Here is a 23,047-nt window from a genome sequence, read left to right as displayed (position 1 = left end):
GGTACTTCAGCGATACTTTGAAATTTCGGCTGGAGGAATTAGAATTACATTACGAAGGTTAATTTTGACTTGCCAAATATGGTGTATACTTAGCCGGAAAGAGCTTTTAATCCCACTTTTAAGTTATAACCATTGCATATTACGATACATATTATGCATGGATGTGTTAAGCTTTTCTTAAACTTTTTGTCCAAAGGTATCTAGTGTATTATGCAATAGTTTGTGCATAAAATATTCTCCTGCATACCAAGCAGTTGGCAGGGTTTCAACCCGCGACATATTGCTAAAAACGAAGTGATGATAATATGCCAATAGTAATATAACAATAACAGTACTGCCATGAAACTATGAAAAAATGTTTATAGTTTTTATATACTAATCAAAGCATTTAATATTTCGATGGACTGAAAGTTTGACTTTGGAATCTTGTTATATCTCGCAATATGTGGCAAAGAGTGTAATAATGTTCACATAGGGGCTACTTTCAAAAACATAAATGATAAGAGTTATACATAGATATATAAAATACTAGCTGTGTATTAAACCTTTCGGAACTACTGGGACAATACGTCCCAAAAAATTTCAAACTTCTGAGTTTTTAATATTTTTAAAGTGATCGCCAATTTAAGCCAACCCAAACACAGATTTCAGTGGCTATTTCACGACGATGAATTTCAGAACCTCGGTAAAATTTCATCAGTTCGATGCACACTAAATATTAGTGTTTTTTCAGCGAGAAAAATAGTAAATTTTTATAAAAATTTATTTTTGAAGCTTAAGCAGTAATACAATGTAAGTTATACATGATTTTATAAAAATGGGACTTAAAATGGGTAATACGGTTTTGCTGGAATAAAAGTCCACTGGGTAAACGTTACATCTGAAAACCATCAAGCCAAAGTACCAATTTCCATCTGAATGGTGCAAAAAAAGTTTTATTTGCCAGTAATGATAACTCCAATGAGTTTCAAGTGTTTAGCAAGCTGACCATTAATATCATTAGTAACATGTTCCTATGCGACTGATCGCGCCATCGAGGAGTTCTCGTATTTTTTGCAAAGATGTGCAACAATAAAATTATGCAGTTGAATTCGATATCAGAAAGTTTACGGATATAGAATTAAAGTAGAATAACCTGTAACTACTATATCTCTATTTGAATAATACAGTCTATTTAATTATCAGCAGTTTTGTGTTCGATTCGCTACACTCTAATTATAGAAAGGAAACAAGTCAACTCCAACTCTAAGTAAAACAACTTCTAATTTGTTATTTAGTATTTAATGTTTCTACCAATAATTATACACATCTGCGCATACTTATAAAAAATGTTTATCACATAATATTTATTAGCAAAAAGTCCCAGTTACTAGTGGTTTTTACGTTATTACTATTATTTGCGTAATAACATAAGACTATTAAATTATAAAGTTACATTAATTTTCTGATTGAGATCGCTTTATTTTAATAAATACATAACAGAAAAACAAGAAAACAAAAAACACAAAATACAAATAAAGTATTAAATATATGTGTATACCATATTTCTATTGATAATACTTATGTGTGTACAATTCGTAAGCCGATTAGCACACGTGAACGTGGAACGTGCCCGAAGCGAAATGTAATAAATTGGACGCTTTCTTTACCTACCATAAAATAATAGCTAAAATTTAATTAATTTTACTACATACACTGCTGTTATATTATATTTATGTGCATTAGCGTGCATCTGCAAATGTCAAAATTAGTAATTTTTATATGACTGTAACTACTCTTCTTGTAAAGATGAGCATACTTTGTTTTAGATTTCAGTAAAGCTCAAAAACTTAATATTAAAAATATGAAATGTGTTTGTAAGAAACTGCATTAATTATTTGTACATTAAATTTTAATAAAAAAAAGATTTTTTCCCATGTTAGTTAAATGATCAACTAAAATAAAAATATCGACTTCTTAGTGTTAAGTAATAGAACACAAGTTCGGTGAAGATTTTTTACATCAATGCACATTGAAACATTTGAGAGGGTAAGAGTTAGAAAAAATTTGTTTTTGAATCGCTCTAATGTATATACATAAGTATACCATACGAAAAAAAGTAAAACAGTAATAGATATACTGTTACTATATATGCTATAGTGGTCCGATATCGGCGGTTCCGACAAATAAGCAGCTTCTGAGGGAGACAAGGTCGTGTGACAGACAGACGGACATTAGCCTCAGCTCGTCACGCTGATCTCTTATATATATATTTTATAGGATGTCTGACGGTTCCATTTGGGTGGTAAACTTAAAGTACCCTAATCAGGCTATCATACTATTCATTATAGTAGTTATCGAGAGTGATATAATACTTATATGGGCGAATTTTCTTCAGAACTGGAAAAAGTCAATTTGCAAGAGCTTATATATGTTGAAATTTTCGTCAGTAACAAACTCTTGTGGACGTTCAAACCATTCTTCGCTATTAGTGCTAATTTCGTCTATCTTAAAGCCACTGTTTGGTGTGAGCAGTATTATTTTCATCAAAAATAGTGTTAACACACGAAGTTTCTTTTGCCATATTTTGTACTAAAAACTTGTGTCATTCCAAATGCTATATCTCACGAATCAATTTTCAGACATTTTTAGTTCGAAGTTTAATTAGAAGGGTTATAGCACCTAGATTAGGTCCATTCGACGTCGAAAAGATTGTCGTAATATAATATTTATTAGCCATTCGAAAACTGCTTAATACTTTCAGGTCACTTATTGTAGCTGAAAACATCTATACAATGAGATACACATACACTGTCCATAAAGATCAGGGAACTGAACATACTAAAACTTTATAAAAGTATATTTAAAAGTTAAAAGAAATATTTTTAAATTAATTGTGTGTTTCTATTGTTATTAATAATAACCTTCTGATTATTCGATACGCTACGTGTGCCAGCTATATTGGCCAAAATTTTTACTTGCGACGGGAACAACTAAGTTGTGCTTTCGAATAACTACAGATGCCTCAATAAATTGATATAGCCGCTTTCAATCTTTATTTACTTCATTGCTGTCATTCGCTCGATTCGGCGCTCTCCAAGTTTTGACGGAATCCAGTTTTGACATTTCGTTTCTTATCATGCTGTAGGCAGGGGAGAAAATCCGCTTTTGATATTGAAGGTATACTCTTCCAGATAAGGTAAAAGTGAAATATGACAATATGTAAATTCTGACAGCTGTGCAAGCAGAGTTGTCGGCATAAATATTTACAAATACAAACAGATATTTCCTCTGTAAGCGTACAAATGTATCTGACGTATTTATATATTTTTTTACATCTATATACCTCATTAAATGTAGCCTGATTAACAATTTGCGCCGATTGAGGCTCATGAGTGTCAATATAAAAGTAATTAATAAATATACATACATATCCACATATAGTACCATATCTTTTTTTATAAATCCGGAGAAGTCTTTGACAGCAAGCGAACGTGGCTTTAAGCAAATCTTTTGTGCGCAAGAATTAAAAATAAATATATGCATAATGTGTATTTCTGATAACTAACACTGGTCTGCAAGTATAATGTACTGACAATAAAATAAATTATATCTTGTATTCTTTGAAAACATTGAAAATATGACAATAAATTGTCAATAAATCTAAACTTAAAACGGATTTTCAGAACATTGGTGAAACTTTTTATTAATTTATTTATTTAAACTATTTTGAACAGGGTATATTAAGTTTTCCATGACGTTTGTAAGAACCAAAAGGAAACGTCGGAGACCCTATAAAATACATACATATATAAAATATAAGCAGGACGAGCTTAGTCACTCAGTTTTCGAGATATCAAACTGAAATTTTGCACAAGTCCTTTATTCCCTAAGAAGATGCTCATTTGTCGGATACATTTGAATCTCTCACAAACTATTATTCAGGACGTACCCTATGGTGTCTGAACATTCCAGTATGCAACTTGGGTAACCTGTTCAGTGCTAAATATGGTCGTCAACGTTATTTTCGGGTTTTTCTTCTTTACCTTTCTTTTCCTTTCTTATTGGTTTCGGTAACCCAGTATTTTGAGAAAAATTGGTGATTAGCACATGTTTCCAAGTTCGTTGGATGGGGCTTCCACCTTAGCCCACGAATCTGCAATTAATTTTTACACTCGCCGCTTGTTGCGAGACAGACGCCCACTGTAGCCGTCACTAGCATGTGGACAGACGTTATGAACTCCCTCGTAGAAGAATTGTGTTTTGTGGATTATTTTAGATACGGTATGGACCTTCGATCGTACCGACTTAAGAGCCCTGCAAGTAGCTAAACTACCGCTGGCACAGCTCTCAGGATTATTGTACCTACTGCGTCGCCTCTTCGCGACAAGACAACTATCCTGGAGGGAGCTCTAAGGTAACCAACCAAAGGTAAAGGAAATACTATATATGGTATACCTTACGGTAAGGTGAATTAAGCAGACATATTTATTTTAATTTCTGGAAAATTCTGTGTATATTATTTGTCTTTATTTTGACGTTTGATATAACAAAAAGAGGTTATAGTCTCGAATCAGCCGGTAAGTCCACATTAACACGATTTAAGTTAATGTATTGTATATTTTGCCAGAGCCAAGTATGTATGTAAATAAAAAATCAAACAGGTACCGAAATATATTGTCATATCTATTCAAAAATATTTTATGCAAATGACTATTCCATTTCTACCTCAAGACGAAGATACCGCAAGAAAATGATTATTATGCTGCTGCATAGTGTTAATTATCTACTTATTATAGAGATCACGTATGACTTCAGTTGTTTTTTTGAGTTTGTATGCATCACGTACCAAATTGGCAACAATGAAATTCTTTAAACAAATATCTACCTGCATACCTCCATATACTATGAGTTAATATCTTACATTTTTACACATATTCATACATACATATGTGTATTCTTCATTATCATGTGCGATAAATAAAAACAACAAATATATCTTATTCTGATATACTTATTAACATTAATATCCAGCACATTCTTTTAAAATACAATTCTAGGAAAAATTGCTTGGGATTCCCTAAGCGGAAGAATCTTGCTCATTGTTCTTCATCTTGTTTCAGTATTGGTTCCCTGAGACTACTGATTAGTAGATATAAAGCACATTTTGTTTATGAAGCGTTAACTCTTTTAACGAGTTGTACCTTGCTGTCTTACGTTCTGGCGAACCAGGACGACTTAACGAGATTGGAAATCGCTGATAAAATTCACAATGTGTTTTTATCAGAAGTGGTCTTCAGCAATACAATCAAATGAGTATACTTCACAGATTAGATTATTGGCTTCAGCTGATCCCACAAGAATGTTATGGATGTGTAGGGATAGTAAACTCTCTTCAACCAATTGTAAATGTGTTTCCAGACATGAGAAAGAAAAAAAAAATGCAAGCAAAAAATTCGTGAAATAATTTCAATATCAAATATATTAAATTAGCGGCAATCACCGTCCGATGATATTGTGAAGTAATCAATCATGCACAAATGGCAAACGTAAACAGGTTCGTTGATTGTTGATGAGACCATTTCTGAATGAAATTTCAGTGGCAATCGATAACTTTCACCAATACCCCACAACCAGTAAATTGCCAACCAACAACCGGAATTAGACAGCCTACTCTTTCATCTAACGAAGTTAGTTATGTTTTCTAAAATTTTTTTAATAAATATGTATGCACCGCTTACAACACCAACGGAGACGTATACCATAAAGCCGAAGCAACCTTACAAACCACCCGGGCGTCAGTTAAGAAGATCTCACGCACACAAAGCGCTGTGCCGCCCGCTGATGGAACAGGAGCACCGCACAACCCGTTTTGGACTTATTAAATTATACGCTTTCTTGCTTGGCATCGCTGTTAGTCGGCGGCAAAGCTCATTTGGCCTGCGATGTCAAAAAGAAAAGGTCGGCGAGTCGCTAGAAGCTGGTAAGAATGCACAAAATACCATATACCAAATATATACACACATATATTGTACAATATATTTTCACTGGCTTGCTGTCAACGAGTCTGGCAAAGCCGAAACCATAGTAATGGCACGCACACACTAATTTCAAATAGGTCGACTAGGCTGAGAGATAGCTTCATTGGCTGTGACAGGTAAATTGTTCGGAATGCAAAGCGTGAACATAGTTCAATAGTTCGTGGCTGAGCGAAGCGCAACTGTTACGTGTTGGCTTTATTTAAAAAAAAAATTGTGATTTTTTACTTCTGAAAATAGTAATTTCTATCTTCTGAGTATATACACGCCACATAAGTATACGACTACACATAATAGTATCTACCATATTGCTGCGAAAGTGACCTATTTCTGGAGTTTAACAAAAAGTATGAGATACAAAAAGGTGTTAATTCGAAGACATTCTACGATATTTGTCAACCCTCTTTGTTATTTACTTCTATAGTTTCTCTTTTTTCTTGGTTAGCCATATTTTTATGCAAATTTCCATGAATAGCCATGAAATGCTTGAAAAGATTTTACACAAATACATATAGTTACCATATATGACAAAAGCTGGTCATAAATACGTTAGTCAAGACGACTTTATACCTTAGAAATAATTGATTATGAAGACATACAATGAACATCAGACGGCGTTGCTTTGTACTCTTTCTCTCAGATAAACTATAGAATGTTGTGAAATATGTACGATATATTTGATGTTTTATTATTATATTTTATATATACACTTATATGTAAATAAAGATAGGTGGGAAAAATGTTTAGAGGACAAAATTTAAAGAGATCTATAAAAAATTTATTTTTTCTACCTTATAATCTTTAAAAAGAGCTTACTATTAAACATAGCTCACTAGGCTCAAAATATGTATATGTACATATGTATTTGATGATAATAATAACAACGTTTTTCGAAAAACTCAATATATCTATATCGATCTCGATTTGAACACGTCCGAAGAAATTGTTCAAAGCGCACCACTATAGCATATAGCTGCCATGCAAACTGATCGACAAGATATCTTTACGGCAGAGAAAATTATACAAAACATCGCTACAATCTCCGAAGAAATTGCTCAGTTCGGATCATTATAGCATATAGCTGCAATATAAACTGACAGATATAAAATTATGTTTTTGTATGGAATCGTTTGTATTTGCGAAGGGTATATGTATTATAGCTTCGGTGCAAGCTAAGTTATCGCGTTTCCCTTTTGTTTTAATTTCTGTTTTTATTTTTTTAAGTTCTTCTTCTTATATTCTTCTTTGGTGTATATAAGAAATATAAAACTAATTTATGAACAATTAATTTCAAATAATGTGGTTCCTTGAAAGCATACCTCATTCTAGCCTCTGAGAAGCCGCGCCTACTCCAAAGCAACCTTTGCTTACCTATCACAATTTTTTGTTAGCAATAGCAAATATACAGATTGTTAGCAATTACATTACCATATAATTTTAGATGGAGATATACGTTCAATGAAATATTCAACAAGAACAAAATAAACCCAAAGAATTAAGGTAAGAAATACAAGGAAGTAAGTGGTGTGCTTTATACATATCAAAGCTCACAATTTTATTATAAAGAATCTTTGACAGAATAGATGAACTTTTAAACGCATTTTCGGTATCAATTTCCTTATGCTAGGATAAATCTAATATATATCTTCCTTAGTATGCACTTTAACGATTAAATCTGCTTAAATCACTGCTTTATTCGAAGTATAAATACTAGTGAAAGTTATTAACATCACATAAAGGCGGACACGTATGATGAGAAATCAAAAAGTAGGATAGAGATAATTAAATTAAAGCGACGTATAGGTTCTAATAGAAAAAATTACCTATTTTTTACATTTTTTCAATCTCTCTTATGCTATTTTGTATTTTATTTTTATTTTTTTTTTTTGTTTTTTATATTTCACACGATTTTCTAAGGGGCATCCATATGTTCACAAAAAATATTATAGTATGATGAAACCCACTCGAAAAGCAATATAAAATAACGAAAATGGGTGGAAAAATAATTTATAGGCGGTCTGAGATCGGAAGGAGGAAAAGGAGGCAGTGATTGAATTTTTAATGGAAAGAAGTTAAATGGCAAAGTTATAGGCAACAACAGCTTTCGGCCTTTTTTTTAAATTTATGAGCTTTATGTTAGCTGAAATCTCTATATTCTGATTGTGTAAAAAAATATACATATATATATGTATATATTTTCCCAAAAAATGCAAAAAAAACCTGCTAAGAATGCTTTAACAACTTACTACTATCACTTTGAGACCTGGGCAGTTAATATTGGATTTCTATTATTTTATGCAGATCTAGTAAGTTGCTTCTGCCATTTTTACTGTATCGTAGGGTCCCATATTTTGCAGATACTATAAAGCTTCAAGCATTTTTTGAATTTCATGAAAAATACTAGCAGTAACCAATTTTTATATAGACCCTCATCCCCTTAAAATTGGCCATCTTCTAAATATAAATATCATGCATCAAAATCTCATAAATTTCCTCCAAGCAATATTCATAAAAATTTAACATTACTTCCAGTTTTGGAAGATTGTTTTTAGAAACCCACGTTAAGAATTTTCATACGTAGAGTTATAATTAACGGTACACTGTAAGTGCGTTCAACTCAAGCTCATAGCAATAGACATCTATGGTAAAACTTTTGCATCTCTACCAAATTAAAAACTTTCTTAATTTTTTTCACTTGTGTTGTCGCTTGTTCTACAACATTCATATATGTATATGTATTATATTTTTAAATATTTTATTTGCGTGTTGGTATGTATGTTATTGACATTGTCTGCCAATTTATTGACACTCTAAAGGCGATTATTCTTAAAATATTTGCGTTCTTATTTTCTAGCGTTAACTCGCGGATACAACTTTTATACCTGCGTAAGTAAATATGTATTGGTATTTGTACGCATACGTCCACAATGAAGCAAACATACTCATTTGATCACAAAAACATACTTCTACAACAACAATTAATGCCAATTTTTAGCCGCAACCGAGTCGGTCTTTTCTGGACACCTTTATGCAGGTGTGGCATTTGTTTATTTATTTACTTCACTCCACACAAACGTACTAACACACAATAAATGTAAAATAAGTGCTTTGCGAGTTCAATATTCGCAGCTCGCTTCGAGTGTGTGCGTCTTATTGTGAAGTTTTGATGACAGTAAAACCAAAAGATATTCCAAGTTGAATAGTTGAGGAAGGTTTTATTGAAATTTGTTGGTGTTTGAAGCATTATTAAATGCAAAAATCACTACTGAACTGTTAAGTGTTTATGCTTGTTGGAGAAAGTTATGGGTTTTCTTCTCTCACAAAGTGTAGTTTTTTTGTCACAGCTTATATATTTGTTGTTAATTTTGTCACTTCATCGTTATTTGTCACAAATTGCACCGTTTGTTTATTTGCCGGTGTGTAGTACACAACAAGGGCAACTGACCAAATATTATGTAACTGGTATAAGTTTGTTATAAATTCAAATGATGTCGGGTCATTATTGGGTTACATATCTTGTTTTAAAAATTCACTACTTATTTATTTTAGAAAAATACTAAAACTTGTTTTTTTAAACCACAATGAATTCCTAATATTGTCAAATGATTAACAGATTAAAAAAAAGAAATTTCAGAGAATTTAGGACATTATTAAGGGTTATATAAAGGCATTGAAGAAGTCTTGAATATGAAGTAATTAATTTTAATAAGGATTAATACAAGTAGTTAGATACTAATAAAGATCTTTAACGAAAAATATATAATTTTTGCTTCCAAAATTTTACTGCGTATTCTCAAATATTTATATATATAAAAATCTCTTTATTTATTCTATCACACTAGGGGTGCTCCTTAACTTCTGTAAACTTACACATTGCATCTGAAATAAGTAGTGGTATATTATAGGCAACTACTTTTGCTTTGCCAAGCGTGAGAGCGTAGCGAATCGAACACCTTCTACCAACTGATTGCAATGCCAACACGTGAAACGTGGCGAAAACTTGCAGTAATATGTTCTCCAAATAGCTATTCTTCTTTTCGTATCAAATAACTCTTAAGTCATGTTTTATTTTCGAGCAACGTCCGTGTCTTTCTTCTGGTTCTATAAAATGTTATATATTCTCAAAATTTAATCAATTAATTCGTCATATAGTTATTTTTTTGTATATACATATACCAATGTAATAATTTATCCACATACTCCCTTCTATCGAATTTAACTTTTGTTGCTTTTTCCATGTTAATTTTTTTAAAGTGAGCAGCAACCAAAGATAGCGAGTATAGAAATAACGAATCGAAGACGACTTATTTTTCGAGTTGCATGGTTTTGCAATTCTTACTCTGAAAATTGTCTCTCTCACAAAGTCATTGTGATTGATTCCAAAGAAAGATACATTACCAAAACAAGGGATCTTTCTTAGAAAACTATTAATACGAGTTTAGGTGCAATTTAGCAAGAGAAATTATAGTAAAGAATTTTCTTATTTTTATTTTAAACTCACAAAATGCAAGGTTTTAGTTATAAACATCCCATTATGAGGTTAGGGAGAGCCAGAATTAAAAAAAAAATAATTTTTGCATTTTCTTAAATTATCTTAGAAATATTCTCTGTAAATTTTAATTAAATCCGACAAATACTTTTCGAGTTATTCGATAATTATCGAAGGTAAAATTGAGCAATTTAAATTGAGTGTAAAACTTCAAATGCGTTTATATCAAAACTATGTTTTTTGAACTAGTAACCACTAAAGCTCGAAAATCGCTTGGTAGGTGTCAATGAAATTAATACAGCTTTTTGAAAACATGAGTGCCTGATCGAAAGATTGGTTTTTCATACCCTGAATAGGATATTATAGCTTGGGTTCAGCCGAAGTTAACATTCTTTCATGTTTAGGTTGGGTTTTTTACGAAAATCTGCAAACAATTTTTCTGAGTCCGCCATTTTGTTAATTTAAAATTTTAATACGATCGGGCACTAGATTATCTACTGATAAAACTAATTTTTTGGCTGATTGATTTTAGATGAATCTCCAAAGAATAGTGATGGTTACCGCAAAGAGCTTCGGTTGCAACTGTATCAACACAAACAGCCATTACTTTTAAAATTATACGTTTTTTTCCTTATTTAATGATGCTATGTTTTTACTTTTATAAAATAAGATAATTTTACTTATTTAAAATTATCACTTTTTCATGTTTCTGCTTAATATTTGACAATTAAACTAAATAACAGTTTAATAAAAGGAAAAAAAAAGATTTTGAAAACCTAGTTTTCAATTTTTAGCCCTCTCTTGTCAAAATGAGTTCAGTATGTTGTTCCTAAAATGATATTTCGATAAAAGAAAACTTCAATCTGATAACAATTCAGAATATTTAAGATAATGTAAATCGAATACACGTATTTATTATTTTTGGGAAATAGAAAGTTTAAAATTTAAGTTAAACGTGTGATCTAAAAACGGCGTTAAAAGCAATTCAAATATTTTATATATACATATGTATTTAGTAAATATTTGTACATATTTGAAAATGTCTGATTTTAGTACTTTTCGGTAAAATTTATGATCTCAAGGTTGTGCGAAAAGAAATTAAAGAATCACAGAAACTGTTAAGCATTTCTTTGATTTCATTGCGTGGTTTGATTTGATATTTTGATTTCTTATTATGATTATTTAAAGTCATGCTCGTTAACTATTTAAATTTCCCCCCACAATTTGAATGACAATGCACGAATTCTTCCAAATAATCTTTGCATTTTTCTCCAATTTGCATATTTACTTTGAGATAATACAGCAGCTGTCTAAAGCAAGAAATCTTGTTTCCGGAAATTATCTCACGTTCTTACACTGCATAACTCTACGAATGTCACGTAGTAAATTTCATTTGATAGCTACATTTGTTCACACTGTCATCCCCAGCAGACAGTCACTATTTCACTCACTTAATTAAGTTAATGCTAGTTGACAATTTTAACGATTAGCTGATGCTCATTTATCAAAGAACTGTACCGAGACATCTATATTTAAGCAATAAATTTTACTAAAAATTAAAAATCTTAAAAAAGAAAAAAAGCGAAAGAAAAAAAGCGAAAGAAAATAAGAAATCAGCACGGTTCTGCTAAAAAAAAACTTAAGAAATGTGAAAGTTACAAATATAGGTATATGTTACATCTACACATTTACACTTCGCACTTCTTACTTCTGGGTTTTACATACTTCGTGGCAAATGGGAAATAAATATATTGGAGCGAAATCAGCATCTAACATACACACCAAAAATGTTTCTAGCCTTGAAAATCATTTACATTAGCATTTGCAACTTGAGACGTCAGCGAGGGGGGGAGGGAGGCAAACAAAAAGTGCCACTTAACACCACATAGAATTTAATTACCAAACAGAAATCAAATGAAATGAGCACAAGAGATCAAAACATTAATATATAAACATTCATACATAAATATGTATGTATTTTGAATAAAAGAAATGAGGTGAGGCGAAATTTGGAAAGTTTAGCATGACAATGGCATAAAATGATTATCTTCTGCTTATTGGTGGTAAATTAATTTAATTAAAAAAAAAAAGTTTTTTGTATACATAAATTACTTATATATATCTATTATGGTGTTTTTTAGGTTTTGAAACATAACTGTATTTACAATCAATAAAACTGTCAAATTGTGTAGAACCTTTTATTGAATAAATCGGTTATAAACAATTTTTTTTTATATAAAATATAGTGAACGGTGTTTTTAAGTATCGACATACAATAATAATTTACTAATAAAATTTTCAGAAAAGTTAGACTTTTTCAATTATATCTAAGTTATACAAATCTCTAAAGCTGCGTGTAAGAGAAGTGATATTTATGTTGCTATTTTTGAATGATAAAACTATCGTAAATGCGAAGATAAAAAGCTCAATCTTCGTGGCAGCAATGTGACTTAGAAAAGTCTCTACAAGCCGAATAGATTAATGAGTTTTTTGTAAAGCTCTCCAGCATTTCGACATAAAGCTTTGAGACATGAATAATAGGCGTTTGTTTCCACCACGACCATCACATTTGTGTAAAATTTCTTTCCGACAAGCCCCTTTTTGAGTCTCAGAAAGAGTCGCTGGATTCTTTTTCTTCACTTCGGGACCAAACACTTGAGAACGATCGAATGAAATGCCATGAAACTTTGACAGTACTCTAGCTAAGATGAGTACTCTAAGACAAGGATGACAATTTTTGATTTTTAACAATCTCTCGATTACGCCAACGACTTCAATCCATACAGTACTTTTGTTCATCTTTTGGATATGAAATTATTGAAATATAATTTATTTAAAAATGTTCTCCCATTATTAAATAAAAGTTATAGCCATTTTTGCTCATTGAGGAGATCCAAACTATTGCTCCTTCAAATCAAAAACTCCTTTTTAAATATTTAAAATTTGCTCTCAATTGTAAAAAATAAAATTAAAATTGGAGTCCAAGAAGTAAACTGAATTTTAATAATAAAGGTGCTGACTCTGGCTACAATGAGGCTAAAATTCTTAACAGGTATTTACGTAATGAAAAGGTTCTAATTTATACGGAATCTACTTGACCAGCTCTTATCGACAGTACGAGGTCAGCTAAACGAAGGTTTACACTTATTGGATTTTCATATTCACCTTTCTTTATTTCACACTTTGTAGGTCGTGTTCAGTAATAGCTAATCCTCCTTAAGTATATGCTATTATGACATTTTTTTCACTTTCCCGTATTACCTGAGTATTAATTAGCTGAGAGCTTCCTTGAATATGTAATCCCTTTATTTATTCCGAAGCTCACAAAATCTGCATTTGAATTTAAATCAATAATTTTTAAATATTTTGAAACAAAATCATTTTTATATATTTTTACGACTTCATTTCCTTAAGTTAGGGGTTAAAACTTAAACAATTTTTTTTTTTTTCTATATTCACCACTCTTTTGTTTTGGTCGAAATTTAATACTTTTCGGTGTTGTCAAAGCAACGTATACACTAATACCAATGGCACCGAGAACGGCCCAACAACACTACTCACGCTTTCTGTTCAAACAAACGTCAGCTTGCCGCTAGCCAACCGCTGGCAACAGCAACTAACCAATGCAACTAACTAACTGACTGAATTCCACTTGCAAAAGCCAAAACACCCTCAAGTGCTATGTTACATTCGTATGTAAGTGTCAATGTACATACATACATTTGGAAGCGAGCTCGTGAGTGGAAGCGGCCGCGACAAGCGATTATTGTACAAGTAATTACTGGCGCGGGTGGTTGTGGCACACTCGGGCGTATGTGTAACAATTGGCAGGCCGACTGTCAATAAAGCGAAATAACACTTGCAGCAGCTGCCATAACACCGCGCACACATATACAGACACTCAACAATAACAGTCAGCGGCATCGAGTGTTTGGTTGAGGTTGGCAGATGCGCGCTAGCGGCCTCCAGGGAGGGTGCCAGCTTGTGTATGCCAAACGAGTAGTTGTGCTTCTGCAATTGTTATTATTGATTGCTTTTGTTGTTGTGGTGTTGTAAATCGTATGCAAAGAAAATATTTATGCGAGCACTTATGCACATTAATACTATTCCTCTATAATTTTATACAATTTATTGACATTTATGGCGCGTAGCTGTTTGATGGACAGTCACGGTAGCCCAACTGTGCATGCACATGTGTGTGTGTGCTGACGCTAGAGACGAAGCTTAAGCTTTCAGCATAACATATTGCCAAAATAGCTTGTGTTCAGTTAGTACGGTCAAACATCAATGTGGATCGATGTGGAAAGCATGTGGGCAAATTATATAAACTTAATGTGGAGTTAACATGTGTATATGAATCTACCTACATTAGTATGTATATCAAAATATATATTTACATAACAAAAAAATATCTAGACTACCTATTAATTTTTAAAGAAATATAAATAAATATTGTACAATAATTTATTAATGGATAACTGAGAGTTATAAAAAATATAGAAAATATGTGCATAAAAAAAAACGTGTATCGAAGCTAATACAGCACATATAAGGTTGTCAAATATCTCCCTTCCGCTTTTTGCTCTTCATTCAATGCTTTATAAAAAGTGTTACAGTGATCGTATTTAGTTAAAATATGCGCCGTTTTGTTCGATGATCTGTTTTCATCTAGACGGCAACTTCATAATACCTTCCTCGTAGAAGCCCCCCTCCTTATTTGCGAAGAATTTGGACAGCCACTTTTCACAAGCCTCTTTTGAGTTCAACTTCACACCACCAAGGGCATTCGCCATGGACAGGAACAGGTGGTAATCACTTGGCGCTACTTCCGGGCTTTATGGCGGATGCGATAAAACCTCCCATCCGAGCTCCCGTAGCTTCTGACGAGTCATCAACGAAGTGTGTGGTCTGGCGTTGTCCTGGTGGAACACTACACCCTTCCTGTTGGCCAATTCTGGACGCTTCTGGTCGATCGCCTGCTTCAAGCGGTCCAGTTGTTCGCAGTAGATGGTAGAATTAAGCGTCTGGCCATATGGGAGCAGCTCATAGTGAATGATTCCCTTCCAATCCCACCAAACACACAGCAAAACCTTCCTGGCCGTCAATCCCGGCTTGGCCACTGTTTGGGACGATTCACCGGCCTTCGACCACGACCGTTTTGGCTTGATATTGTCGTATGTGATCCATTTTTCGTCGCCAGTCACCATCCGCTTCAAGAATGGGACGAGTTCGTTCCGTTTCAGCAGCATATCGCAGGCGTTGAAGATATATTCCATGATTTGATCGGTATTTGTCTTCACAGGTCTTCCGCCGGCTGGCTTATCCATGGTGTCGTTTTCACCGGCTCTGAATCGTCGAAACCATTCCTCCGCGGTTCGAAGTGATAGAGTACCATCCCCCAAAACACCATTAATCTCACGGAACGTTTCTCTAGCGGATTTGCCTTTAACGAAGGAAAACTTTAAAATAGCGCGAATTTCGGCGTTAGTGAACTCCATGTTTACACGTCTATAACTGTTGAACGCAATATCCAAACTAATCATGCATAGCGTTGTTTTGTAGGTTATGTCAAGACCTTTCAAATTATGTATAGTGTTGCCAGATACGAGCTCTGTAGCGCTTTGTACATAGCCGCGAAATTCAAAAGACATAGAAGATATTTGACAACCTTATATGTGCATACCCTTCGAAGTTGCATTTCTTATAGCAGCTATATCTATAACTATACCTGGAAACCAAACCGGTCAATGCTAGTTTGCTAGTTCTTTCTAGCCATGAAATTTCAAATAAACAACCTTCAAAATATCCTTTATGACGGGCTTGATTTTGGTGGGTCAGCAGTAATGAGCAGCTTCTTGAGTCGAAAAGAACGTGTGCAAATTTTCAGATCGATATCTCAAAACCTGAGGTACTCGCGGATATACCGACCGATGCACATGACTAAATCGACTCATTCCGTTATTAATTAACATATATACTTAAATATGCTTTATAGGGAATGTTTCGTGGCAAACGAGGGTATATCCCTGTTCAGGGTATAAAAATATTTTTTTGTTACTCACCACAATCTTTCAAAAGCCATTAAAATTTTTTAACTTTCTTCTTTTTTATTATTGGTGTAAAAAACATATATACAAGACAGAATAAAAGCTCTGCGAGTAGCCTCAAATTTGGTACAGCCTTCACAAATGTTATACAAAATGACATTTTTTTATGAACTACTTATTTAAGCTAAAGATGCCGGCAACAGAGTCATGTAAATTCCAATAAAAAATCTACCAGTTAAACGATATTATAGCTTATATGTTTTCTTCCCTAACCACACCATTACCACAAGTATACTGGCCACAGTGGCGGATACACACAGGATTTTCAGGTTTGAACCTCTTCTTAGTGGTCGGGAAAGCAAAATGTCTTGTATTTTAAAAGAATATATTCGAGCTTTATTGGAGTGTGCGTAATACTGTCGGAGCGTAATACTGTCGGTTTATTAAACTTTCAATACTTTTTAAATTATCAAGGCTTTTTAAAACACATTTAAAGAAGTTCATCTACAGGTAAATTTTATTTACATTTTAAAATGTTTTTTCTCTTTAATTGTTGCTAAAAATTATCCTCACGTATAAATATTTTGATTGAAAGTAACTTACCGATAAAGCATCAAGTGCATTACGGATATTGCGCTCATAGATTAGTTTTCTCCACATTCTGACTGACAGTTGAAATTGTTTTCTTAAAATTTGGTATATTAAGTTTGCAACGATGTTTGTAACCCTGAAGGAAACGTTGGTGATCCTATTAAATATATATATAAATGATCAGAATGATGAGCTGAGTCGATTTACTCATGTCTGTCTGTAATATACGATCTAGTCCCTCAATTTTAGAGAAATAGATCTTAAATTTAGCACCATGTCTCTAGACTGGAATACCCCCTAATATCATATAGGAAACTGAACAATCGCAATCAAGTTCTCGTATAGAAAACTTTTTCATTTGACGATCATTACCTAAGGCAATAATAAAATCTCCGAAGAAATTGTTCAGATCAGATCACTATAGCACATAACTGCCATACAAACTGATCGATCCGAATCAAGTGCTTGCAAGGAGAGATTTTTCATTTGACGAGATATCTTCACGAAATTTGCAACGGATCATTACCTAAGGCAATAATAGAATCTACGAAGAAATTGTTCAGATCAAATCACAGTAGTAAGTAGCTCATACAAGCTGAACAATCGGAATCAAGTTCTTCTAAGGAACCTTTTGTATTTGTGAAGGGTATTATAGCTTCGGTGCAGCCGTAGTTAACGTTTTTTCTTGTTTTTTAAAACATTATTTATGTAACGGTAAATTTGGTTAAAAACGGAGTACTTTCAGTAATCACTCAGCCGTGAATTTTCTGACGTATTTGATTATTTTTGACGTAATTTGGTTCAAAAAGGTGTTTTTGCTTTAAATGCATTTTATCCAGAAATATGTTATTTACGTAAAATCTGAATTCGACTGAGCTTACTTGTACTCGTATATAGTATTGTTTACGCGAGTAAACATATGTATATTCCGTTTACCTTGCATTGCATTTTACCTTATTGCAATCTTAATTCAATTCTAATTAGATTTCCTTCGAGCACGATTGCATTGCTTATTTACTTCGTGTTGTTGCGCAAGCACATGTGATTTGCCGCATACATACATACATATGGTATGTACGTAAGTACAACCCCGTTTTTAAGTGAGTTGGTATTCTTTAATTACCACAATGGCTACACCCTGTTTGCGCGCTAAAAATTAACCAGCCAAGCAACAAGCGACGTCAGCAAGCAACAAAATAACACGGCAGCAAATCAGGCAGCTCATAAATTATGCTAAACGCTAATAACGGCACAACTATATACTCGCACATATGTATGAATGTACATGCATAAGTCGCAAACAAAGTAGCCGAAGTGTTAAGAAGCAATTTAGCCGCCAACTAAGTGGCCAAGCAACTGATGCAACGAAGCCTACATGGGTTAACCTACCGGCAAACTAATAAAACAACAGCACAACTTGCCGTGCAGCTTGAGGGTCAGCGCTGTTACCACATTTCTGCAATTGTTGTTATGGTTCTGGTTGGAATTTTGTTTTTCGGCAACTTTTGCTGCAGCCTAAAGTAGCATGTAATTAGCAATTACTAAAAGTAGATTCTTCAAAAATCACTAACATCAAGTATATAGCAAGCAGTAGCGCGTGAATACAAAAGCGAGTACCCTCGCTCAATTGGCAATAGGTAACTGTAAGTATTAAAATATGACTTACGGTTCTCGTATGCATGGATATATGTATTTGTATGTGAATATGAATGAAGAAGATGGCCCTCAAAATATTTAAAGCAGGCTTGGTTATTCTTAAAGGTCGACACGTACTAACTGACATACATACATTCATACATATATATCTACATGTATGGATGTGTGTACCCACAAACAACAAAACATAAGTGTCAACCAAATGTTGTTTAATAAAAATTAGCCGCGCAAACACCGAAAAATAATAACACTAAAGCAATTATAATTAACTCAGCAAAAACTCTTAACCCTTTGAGGGCACACCCAGTATCAAATTAAAAAACAAAAACCGATTTTTTTCATATTTCGAATAGGTTAAACCATTAAAAAAAATCTTATAGTGTATTCTTAAAATATGTGTAAATATATATACCCTTAGGATCATAAGCCAATTGATACAGTAGTTTTTTTAATTTAAAAAAAAAATCGGCTTTTATGGGCTGTCACAATAGATGTGAATCTTAAGAATAGATTAGTCAGTAGGTTTATTGCAATCAAGCAATCATCAGGGTTTTCTAAGTAATTCGTTGCAATACAAGAGAGCATGTAGATATATTTCTAAAGATACCTCCAAGGTCTACAAATTGATACATCAAACCACCCTGAACTTGACTCGTGGACTCGATCAGTGTTGATTCTGTGTTCTTTTCGTGAAAGTGAGCATTTTTAAACCATATGGCAATACTAAACTTAACTGAAAGTTCAAATTGTTACATCGGTCATACTTATAGATGAATTTTACGTGTCATAAATTCATGTGTAATATCCAAACAGATAATTGAACTAGAATAATAGGAAATGTTAGTCTGTATGTCAAAAGAGTAGAGAAGTTCTGCTTTAGCAAAATCAAAATCGGTTTTTATTGAGATTTGGAACTGCGCCAATGCCAGCTAGACAAAATATTAATTTTTTGTATTTTTATTGGTGAGCTAATCTCGTCGAATAAAAGGTAGAGAATTCTTTGTTGATGTCGGGATGCTCGCCTAGATGGCTGAAAGTGTGAGATCGAAGATGTTGCAGCCTTGATGTCGTAAATGCAGAAAAATCAAGAATGTGGCGTTGGGATGATTTTAAGAGGCGGTTGATCGGAACAAATTTGTTTTCTCGATAAAAAATTGTTGATTTATTTTTATATATTTTATTTAAAATTGTCAATTATATCGTACGAAAAAAAACGAACAAAATTTCTGGAGGTTGAACGCATTAACAGTTAGTTTAACTTTTCGCCTTTGAACATTTCTGTTAATAATAAAGGACTTAAAGAAATTATCTTATACATTTGGCATCTTACTCAAACGTCTGGTATAATTTTTCGAAACAGAATTTCGAATAATCTACTAGAAGGTTTATTAAAAGCTAAAGCTTTGTAACGAATAACAAGATTTTTCAGATAGATTCAGAATAGATTTAAAGATCTATTATTACATTAAATTACATTTCAAAAATTTTACATTAAAAGCACGCCTTAAGTATATTAAACATTTGATATCTTTTAAACAAAAACATTAACAACAAGTAAGGAAGGGCTAAGTTCGGATGTAACCGAACATTTTATACTCTCGCAAAGTCAAATGGTATACTCGTTTGAGATTTCTTTGTGGATTGACTGATATTTTCGGTAGAAGGTCAACTTTAGGCACTGGGGTCCACATATTTAGTACTTAGGGGTTTGAACAGTTTTGGTTCGATTTAGACAATTTTTGGCCGCAAGGTGGCATACTTTAATTGCATTATTCACGCAAAGATTTACCCCGATATAATCATTGTTACCTGATTTGCATAGTGGAAAGTGAAAGAATCAGATGGAATTGAAAATGGTGTTACATGGCAAGTAAGCGTGATTGTAGTCCGATTTCGCCCATTTTCGCACTATGACATAGAAACATAAAAAGAACGTTATGCACTGAATTTGGTTGAAATCGGTTGAGCAGATCTCAAGATATGGGTTTTCGCCTAAAAGAGGGCTGTGCCACGCCCACTGACTAATTTTGAACGCGGTTCCTATAAAGCCAATTTATACCATCTCAGAGATAAAATTTTATGTCTGTGGCGTGTTTAGTGCTTGATTTATCGCGCTTTTAGTAGTTTTTAACAGTACCGTTATATGGGGAGTGGGCGGAGTTGCCACCCGATTTCAACTATTTTCGCACCGTCAATAGAAGTGCTAAAAATATTTGCTTCTAGTGAATTTTGTTATTATAGCATTAGCGGTTTAGGAGATATGCACATTAAACCTATTAGAGGCGGGACCACGCCCACTTTTTAAAAAAAAGTTCTAACTGCAGATGCCACTCCCTAATGTGATCCTGTGTACCAAATAACAGTCTTGTATCTTATTGCGGAGCTTAGTTATGGCAAGTTATTTGTTTTTGATTATTGTCGATTTATGGGCGTGGCAGTGGTCCGATGACGCCCATCTGCAATACCAACCGTCTCACGGTACCAAGAAACATGTCTACCAAGTTTCATAAAGATATCTCAATTAGTTAGAGCTTGCACGGACGGACGGACGGACAGACAGTCACCCGGATTTCAACTCGTCTCTTCATCCTGATCATTTATATATATATAACCCTATATCTAACTCGATTAGTTTTAGGTGATACAAACACCCGTTAGGTGAACAAAACTATTATACTCTGTAGCAACAGGTTGCGAGAGTATAAAAAATAAATTATATTAATCAACTTCGAAAATGAATATTATGATATTTGATCACTAAAGGGTTAAATCCAACCGTCACACATATTTATCGAAACAATATGGCAGTAATTGAATTACAGTTATTGGTGTATCATACGCTTTTCAATTTCAAAAAAAAAAAAACAAATTTTTGTGAAAATAGTTACGTAAAGATAAGAATTAGTTGGGTTTTTTAATTACCATTTAGCTTACGTGACGCAAAAAACGCTGATCAGCACATAAAAGCCGACACATTACAACAGGAGACGAAACGCGACGCAACGGTGCTGAGCAGCGCGCATATTTGAAATTCCAGCGCAGTTCAATGCGAGCGCAAGCAACACGAAAAGTCAACCGATCGACGATTTTCAAGTCAAGTTCGAGTTCAACACACAGCGCGCTTTCTTGTATGTGGGTTTTCTCTAGCGAAATAAATTCAAATTTGTAGTGACTATTCTTAATACAATTTTGTGACTTTTCTTATTGTTGCTTATGTCAACTAGTTGTTGCTTTTTTTTACTAACAACAATGATATTGCTCCTGTGCGTGTGTGTGTGTGTCTGTGCTAAATGCCGTCTTAATGGCCAAGTTGGGTGTCTGGCTGTGCACTTTTCTACTAGCTGCGCATGCGTACTCGATTGAACCTGTTTGCTGCAATGAACGAGCCTATAAATAGATATGTATGCAAAAACTTGCGAATTTTCACTTCATCAGCGGTGCATATGTGTTGATTACTTTGCTGTTATTGCACTTTCCTCACATTCGTTGCACTTTCATTAAACATTTAACACTTTTCGTTTTACTTCCGTTTCACTTGTCACCAGTTAGCACTTTTCGGTGGCTAATTTCAACTAAACTTATTTGGAATACTTAAAGTTTTGAAATTACTTAAATCATTATTTCTCCACTTAATAATTTACTAATGTGCACTTGTATAATTTTTCGAAGAATTATTTTTTCTAACGCACTGAACTATTTATAAAATTCTATTTATATATCCACAGGCGGCAATAGTCAAGTGAAAACGTTTAAGCGCGACTTATACGTTGCGCGACTGCGAGAAAACTGAAAAATTCCAAACAGTTAAGCTGTCAAGCCAATCAGCAAAGCGGCCAACGCAAACAAAATGCGACAGAGTCAAGAGCATCTGAGCACTGTACTAATGAATATTGAGGACGTAACGTACTCGTATAAAAAACATTTAGCATCGACGACGTGACTCCGGCATAGCCACCACACGCCAAAAGAGCCAAGTGAGCGCGAAGGAGAGTGCGCAACTCTCGAAGGCACACTCGAAGTCTGTGCGTGCTGGGCAGACGTGTTATCGACAGGCGGAGAACAGACAAGCGCGACCGCAACGAGAAAACAATCAGAGTCGGTGCCAGCCAGCCGCTGAGATAGCGTAGAGAGACAGTGAAGAAGATTGGAGTCAGCGTGAGCACAAATGCTAGCTTTGTGGAATAGGTAGTGAAACGGCAGCGCGGTGACGGAAGATGCAGCAAGAACACGTACCAAAAACACTTCTG

The 23,047-nt window shown here is 33.7% G+C and overlaps 1 protein-coding gene across 1 annotated transcript in view; it reads right to left on the bottom strand.

Moving 5' to 3' along the window:
- The window catches only part of LOC118682739 (platelet binding protein GspB), a 35,319-nt gene extending 12,786 nt beyond the window's left edge, over positions 1-22,533 (bottom strand). The window contains exon 1 of the mRNA XM_036372113.2: positions 21,723-22,533. The gene's annotated coding sequence lies outside the window, so the exon portion shown is untranslated. The remainder of the gene's footprint in view (positions 1-21,722) is intronic.
- Between the last annotated feature and the right edge of the window lie 514 nt (positions 22,534-23,047).

Source organism: Bactrocera oleae, chromosome 6 (genome assembly GCF_042242935.1).
Source record: "Bactrocera oleae isolate idBacOlea1 chromosome 6, idBacOlea1, whole genome shotgun sequence".
Lineage (NCBI taxonomy): Eukaryota > Metazoa > Arthropoda > Insecta > Diptera > Tephritidae > Bactrocera > Bactrocera oleae.
This window is presented reverse-complemented; position numbering and strand designations above follow the sequence as displayed.